We start from the raw sequence: 7,283 nt of genomic DNA on the forward strand, positions 1-7,283 counted from the left end.
CTGAAATCAATGATAAGGAACTTAAATCTGACACTGAAAGGAAGAGGAATCATTTTATGAAGTGGGAAGAGCCTGATCAATGTAGCCAAAGGGAAAGATGATTTCCTAAATAGTAACACTTAAAAACTAATAGAGGTAAATGTGCTTGTTCAGGCTGTAATATTTGTTTTCTGGAAATCAAAGTTCCTAAATATTAAAATTAAAGTTATTAAATAGGGACAAAGTGGGAAACATCCTTTTGCAACATCCAACAAAATGCTAATGAGGCAGTGGAAAGAGATCTGAATTTGGAATCAGAAAACCAAGATTCAAGTCTTGGTTCTATGACTGGACAGATCCATTCACTGTACTAGAATTCACTTACCTGTCTGTAAAATGAGAGGAATGGAATCAATGACCACTAATATTTCTTCCAACTCAAATTTAAGATATTAATATGTAACATCAGTAGATGCAGGTGTGGTATTGGAACAACTAACGAAAATCCTCACTACCTTTTCTTCCCTACCCTATTTTGTCTTTGGAGCTGTAAACTGCTGAACCATTATAATAATGCTTGTTTTAAGCTGGGGTAATATAATGAACCCTCAGGCTTTTCCTTATCACTAATCATCCGGATCTATATATGGCCACTGGATCCAGATGACTCCAAAGGAGAAAGTGAGGCAGGTGACCTTGCACATTCCTCTCTCACTTATATCCAAATTCACTTGTATTTCATGGCATCACCTCCTTGATGTCATGATCCTTTTCCAGAACAAAGATCAAACAACAACTTCTACTGCTTTTAGAGGGCTAATTTTAACTTAAGCTTTAGGATGAAATAATTCTAAAGATAAGTATAAGAACTGGCATAATCAAAATTTGCTCAGAATTTCTCTTTACAAAGATACCCAACATGTATTCAAAAATTCTACATTAATGTAAATTTCCATTTATCTCTAGCTAACCCTAAGCTTTTTTGTGATTGAAGCAAAATTCAGGTTATCAGAATCGTTTGTACTGAATCTTTAAGACAGCCAAGAAGTATAAGAGGCCAAAGTTAATGATAAATTCAGTTTTGGACAGGTTGAGTTTGAGATGCCTATAAGACATCCAGTTCAAAATGTCCAAAAAGCAGTTAGTGATATGACTCTGGAGGTAAATAGATCTAGATATTGGATAATTAGGCAATAATAGCTAGATAATTGGATAATATTTTTTTAAATCTAGATACTATAGATCTAGAAATAAGTTGCATGTAGATAATAATTGATTCCATGGGATGATATAATTACCAAGAAAAATAGAATAGAGGACTGAGCCTTGGTAGATAGTCAACATTAGTAAGCATAATCTAAATGAAGATTCAGCAAAGCATGTTAAGAAGGAATAGTTCAAGAAGAACTAGGAAAGAGCAGTGTCACAAAAACCTGGGAGGAAGGGGAGAGACTGAATCAGAAGACATAAATAGTGTCAAACAATGCTGAGAGATCATGAAAGATGAGAATTGAAGCCATTTGATTTGATTATTAAGATATCATTTAACAACTTTAGAGAGAGCAGTTTCAGTTGAATGAGTAGGTTGAAAGCCAAATTATAAAGGGATTCAAATAATATGAATGGAAAGGAAGTGAAGGCACCATTATAAATAACCTTCTCAAGGAGTTTAAAACCCAAAAAGGAGGAAAGATATTTAATATTTTCATTGAATTGTTTTCTCAGGCCAAAAACTCTGGGAAGTAGTATGATACCTAGTGGGGACAAAAAAGATCAAGAGAATGTTTTGTTTTGTTTTAAGGGAAAATATGGATGGGTTTGCAGGTTGCAAGCTAGTAGATAGAAAGGTTGAAGATTAGAGTAATGATAATAAAGAGGGTAATTTATCAGAAAAAACATTGGATCAAAGGTGAATATAGAAGAGTTTGCCTTGGCAAGGGCAAAAATACATACATAATGCTAATACAAAGCAAACAAATGCAAGATAAAAACATTTAAAAACAGGAGCATGTAGCAATTAGTAGGCACATCAGTGAACAAATATAATTACATTCAAGGGTAATTATACTACACGGGTAAACAATGGCATTATCATCTGGCCATGTGTATCACTGCTTCACCAGTTTTGCCTGGGATACTATAAGTCAGTCTGTCCACTGATCAGATGATCTTCACTCTTTTTTGACCTCCTTAATTACCTATCATCCGAACTTTCATCCTGCCTTGCTAAACCTTAGATTGTGGAAGATTCTGGCTTCCTGGGAGTGTTTTTAACTCTTAAAGCATAGTATGCAATCTTCCTCCCTGGAAATGTCTTTTTTTCTGACCCATTATCTGTGTCATACTGACTTCATGTGAATGGTGTAAGGTTTTTTTCACTTAGAATTCTTGACAACAAATGTCCATCAGTCTAAATTTGCTCCTTACAGAGTACAACTAACCCACCAATTAGCAATAAGTAACTGTGCTTTTAGGGCACCTTCTAGACTCAGAGACTATTTTGTAAATAACCAAGTATCCCATTCTCTCCAAAACTAAATATGGAGTAAATTTCCATTAATCTCCTAATTTGCTCAATGGAAAGATTTCTCAGCAGAATTCTGCCACCATGTTGGAAATCTTGACAACAAATCCAAGCATTTTACCATTGTGACTTTTTTTCAACATTCTTTTAGGCTGATCTTATAAGCATGGGAGTAAGCTTTCTCTAGCTCTCTAACTAGAGATCTGGTAAAGTACTGGTTGTATATATCTGCAGTTTCTCCATTTATAGAGACTTCAAAACACAATTCTATAGATAAGTGTGACTCACACCCAAATATCAGTAAATAGAGTGAAAAGCCATTGACATTTTTCCTGATGGTATTGGATGCACATGTTACACAAATAACATTTTGACTTCACTAAGAATTTTGTTCTGGTCTCAGTAAACTTAACATATTCATCTATGTGAGGTTGAAACATTCAGGTTGTGGCTCCCCTTGAAGGCGATTAGGTATTTTTCTATATTTCTTAATGCCTGGCAAAGCTAGCATTTCCCTAGATAATGTACTTTCAACATCTCTATCCTAGATCCTATGGGAAGTCAGTATACTAAGAAACACTTCTTTTCCAGTATTCTGGATCCTGATTGAGTATGGCAGTCTCAACTGCTACACTAGGATCATGAAAGAATACTCAAGTAGTCCATGAATAAACAGTAGTAAAATTATTCATTTCATTATAGTTAATCTGTTTTATAATTTAAAAGCATAAAGGAAAGTATCTCAAACTGAAAATTCATTTTCACATTCTCAGACCAGCAAAGATTAATTTCTGCCTTCTGATTATACATTTAACTCTTATGACTCTGCCTTTGCTCACACTTTTTTTTGGGGTCTTGAATTTTCACCTGATGAATTCCTACTTATCCTTTAAAACCCAATTCCAAAGTCATTTCCTTTATTCTCTTCTACCTCATTCAGAGAGTACTTAGAATTCTATCTCTTTAAGATACTTTTTGGTAATTCTGCATATTATACTTAGTTATGTTTCCCCTATTATAACTGAAAATTATGTGAGGGAAGGAACCTTACATTATCTAAATGTATTTCCCTAATATATCAACAAATATTTATTAAATGCCTACTAAATATCAAGCATTAATCTAGGCCTTTGAGATGTAAAGCAGAAGAATATAAAATAAATGAGTTAAATGGATAAGGGATGTTTGTTAGGGCAATTCATGATCACAGGGGGCAGGGTAAGGAAAGATAGGATGATCATGAAAAACTTTTGGTGTTAACAACATATATTTATTAGCTATTTGTATTTGTAATATATTATTATTTATCTTTACTCCTCAATAGGTTGTACTCTGTACTGTGCAAAAGCATTATTAAATATTTATTAAGGAATGAAGTTAATCTAAGAGATTTTATGTACATTATTTATGTGTTATCTTTGATTCCCCAGGGAAAAAATACTACAACTAAAGAGGAGAGTATCTGAAAGTTTGCCTGCAATCCCTATATATCTTTCAAAGGTCATCGTTCCAATAATAGATGTTTATGGTATATATGACCATGTCACTCAAAGTTACTCTCTATTCATGGCACTTGAAAGCACCAACACAGACACCAAACAACATGAACCTTCTACCGTGCTTAAGCAAATCTGTAGTAGTTGAAAGAATAGGAGTAGAATCACAACCATCAGTGGAAAGAGCTCCAAATTTGGAGTCAGAGGGCTGACTGAGTTTCAAACCCACCAATTACTATCACTTAAGCCAATTACTTCCCCTCTCTCAGCCTTTGATTCCTCCCCTGTAAATACCTAGGTTGTACTAGGAAATCACTAAAGTCCTTCCCAGCTTTCCAGTTCTATGACCAAAAAAACAGTATATTGCTTTGGTCTACTCAAGATTGACCTTGAGCAGATTAAGCAAATCGTGGTAGAATTGGCACAGAATAAAGTGAGCAGAACCAAGTGGACAAGTTATGCATTGACAACATTGTAACAAAAATTTTTTTTTTTGAAATGCTTAAAAATAATAATCAATTTGATGATCACAAAGCATAAAGCACAGATGATGACATATGGTACTCATCTCTGAAAAAGAGCTGATAGACTCAAGATGAACAATGAGACATTTCTGGGGACATAGACAAATGTGGAAATTTGTTTTACTTGATTATAAATATTGATTTTTATTATTTTTAAATTTTATTATTTATTTATTTAATTTTTAATCGAAGACAGCATAGGAGGGAGAAAAAATTATTGGGGACATATGAGATAAAGATTCCTACTATAAAGAATGTATCCCCTGGGACAGTTTTATCAGTCAAGAAGTAGCTCTTGCCTCTAGCTAAGCCAGCATGTCAAAATGACAAGGGTACCCCAACAAAGGTGTTGAAGAAAAAGTTAATATTTCCATAAATTGTAGTCACAAATCTGCTAGAAATTTTTTTATTAATTTATGATTATTTTAAAACTAAACATTTTCTGTATAGAGAAAGGAAAATCCAAATTGGCATAATCCCTCTGCTCCTTTAGGAACAGTTCAACCACCTGAGAATAGAATTCTTTTCTGATTCCTGCAAATACTAATGTTCTTTCTCCCAATTAACATGATAGTTAGCTTTTTGTATATATTTGTTTTTATTACATTTTTACTTATGCTTTATGTATTGTTATCTACCTGGATAACTAGGTGACAGGGAATAGAGTAAAAACTTCTAATCAGGAAGATTATTTATAAAAACTATCTGGTAAATCACACCTTGGGAATGGAAAATACCAGTTGCATCCAAAGGGTGAATTGTGAAGACTGAATGTGAATCAAAGCATAGTATTTTCACCTTTTTGTTTGTTTATTTGTTCTTTTTGCGTGTTTTTTTTTTCCATTTTGGTATGATTTTCTTGAAAAACATGACAAATATGGAAATAAATTTAAAAGGATTGCACATATTTAACCTATATCAGACTGTTTGCTGTCTTAAGGAGGGAGAGGTAAGGAAGGGAGGGAGAAAAACTTAGAATATAAAATTTTACAAAAATGAATGTTGAAAATTGTCTTTACATGTATATATAAAAATAAAATATTATTTTTTTTAAAAATCACATTTTGGACAAATCACTTAAACTTCTCTGAACTTCAGTTTCTTCATTTGTAAAATCTATGAAGCATTATTACCTATCTTGCAAGAGAGCTGTGAAGATAAAATGAGATCATATTTGTAAAGCCCTTTGCAAAACTTAAGGTGCTATAGAAATGTTAGCTATATATTATATATTGTTGTTATCTTCCTCATAGAATGCAAATTCCTCATGAATAAGGATTATTGTATTCTCTATACTTGTATTCTCAGTGTCTAGCATATACAAAGTAAGTAATTAATAAATATTTGTTGATTGATTGATTGATATCTGTATTCCAAGTCATTGTGAGATCCTAAACTATAAAATTCTTGAACAAGCAATATTTCACAGTCAACACTGGGAAAGCACATAGACTTTAGGTAACAATTCAGTTAATAAATTGCTTTATTAAATAAAACAATAGTCACTTAATTTTAGCATCACCTTTGGAGAATTATTTTCCAAAAATCTTTCAACCACATCTATGGGACATGGGAAAAGAGACTACTCTTAGATCAATCATTACCCTGATTTGGTAAAAGTGGTTTGATCAAAGATCTCTTGCCTTTGAGTGGTCATTGCCCTAATTATATTAAGGATGTGGGCTAATTTGAAAAGAGGCAAGCAGGACACTGTTTTGGAATTGATAAAGCTATGCTGATAATTTCTCTTTTAATTGAATTATGTCCATCAGTTGGGAGAATAGCTGTACAACTTATAATATATAAATGTGATGGAATATTTGTGTGTTATAAGAAATAATGAAGGATATGACTTAAAGGAAGCCTGTGAATATTTCATCTTCTAGCTAACTTCCTGTCTCCGAGTCTCTGCATCTAAACTATTACATAAATGTAACTATCAGGAAGAAAGAAAATTAAAATGACTTGGAAATATTGCTCCACAATCACAAGATAGTAAAGATCAAAATATTATTTTAAGAGTTGTAGGAAAGCAGGTAAAACTAATATACTTCTTTTGGAGCTATGAATTAGTCCAATGATTCTGGAAAAGATTTTGGAATTATGCAAGAAAAGTGACTAAACTATTCACATTTTTTTTATTCCATATATCCCAACTGCTGAGTTTATAACAGTAAGGATGTGAATAACAAAAAGAAAGAAACCATGTGTAACAAAACATTCACAGCAGCACTTTATAGTTGGAAAATGTTGAAAATAAATTATATGATCAACAATTGGAAATGATTATATAAATTATAGTATACAAAGTAATGGAATATTACTGTAATTGTAAACAATGGTGAATATGGGGAATTGAGATAAATATTGGAAAATATACAAACATGAAATGTTAAACTATCAAAAGAATAACATACACAATTATTACATAGGCTTCAAATCAAATACAAGGGTTAGTGTTGTTTCTAGATACCTGAGGTTAAACATAATTTAAGAAATAGAATATTATGAAATTAGAAAATTACATACTATCTCAATAACAAGTGTTATTCTAAATAGTTTTGTGCATTCTTTTTAAGGAAAAGTTCTATTGGAAGAGAGATTGTTGGGAAGTCTTTAGAATGTTTAAAATATATCAATAAAATTAAATATTTTAAAAGATAGGTAATTACTACTATTGTTGTAGGCAAGACACACTTTATTCTCTAAAAATTTTCAACCATTGAAACTCTATAAAAAGAGACAGAGAGGGAAGGCAGA

This window comes from Sminthopsis crassicaudata, chromosome 4, assembly GCF_048593235.1.
Source record: "Sminthopsis crassicaudata isolate SCR6 chromosome 4, ASM4859323v1, whole genome shotgun sequence".
Taxonomy (NCBI): Eukaryota; Metazoa; Chordata; class Mammalia; order Dasyuromorphia; family Dasyuridae; genus Sminthopsis; species Sminthopsis crassicaudata.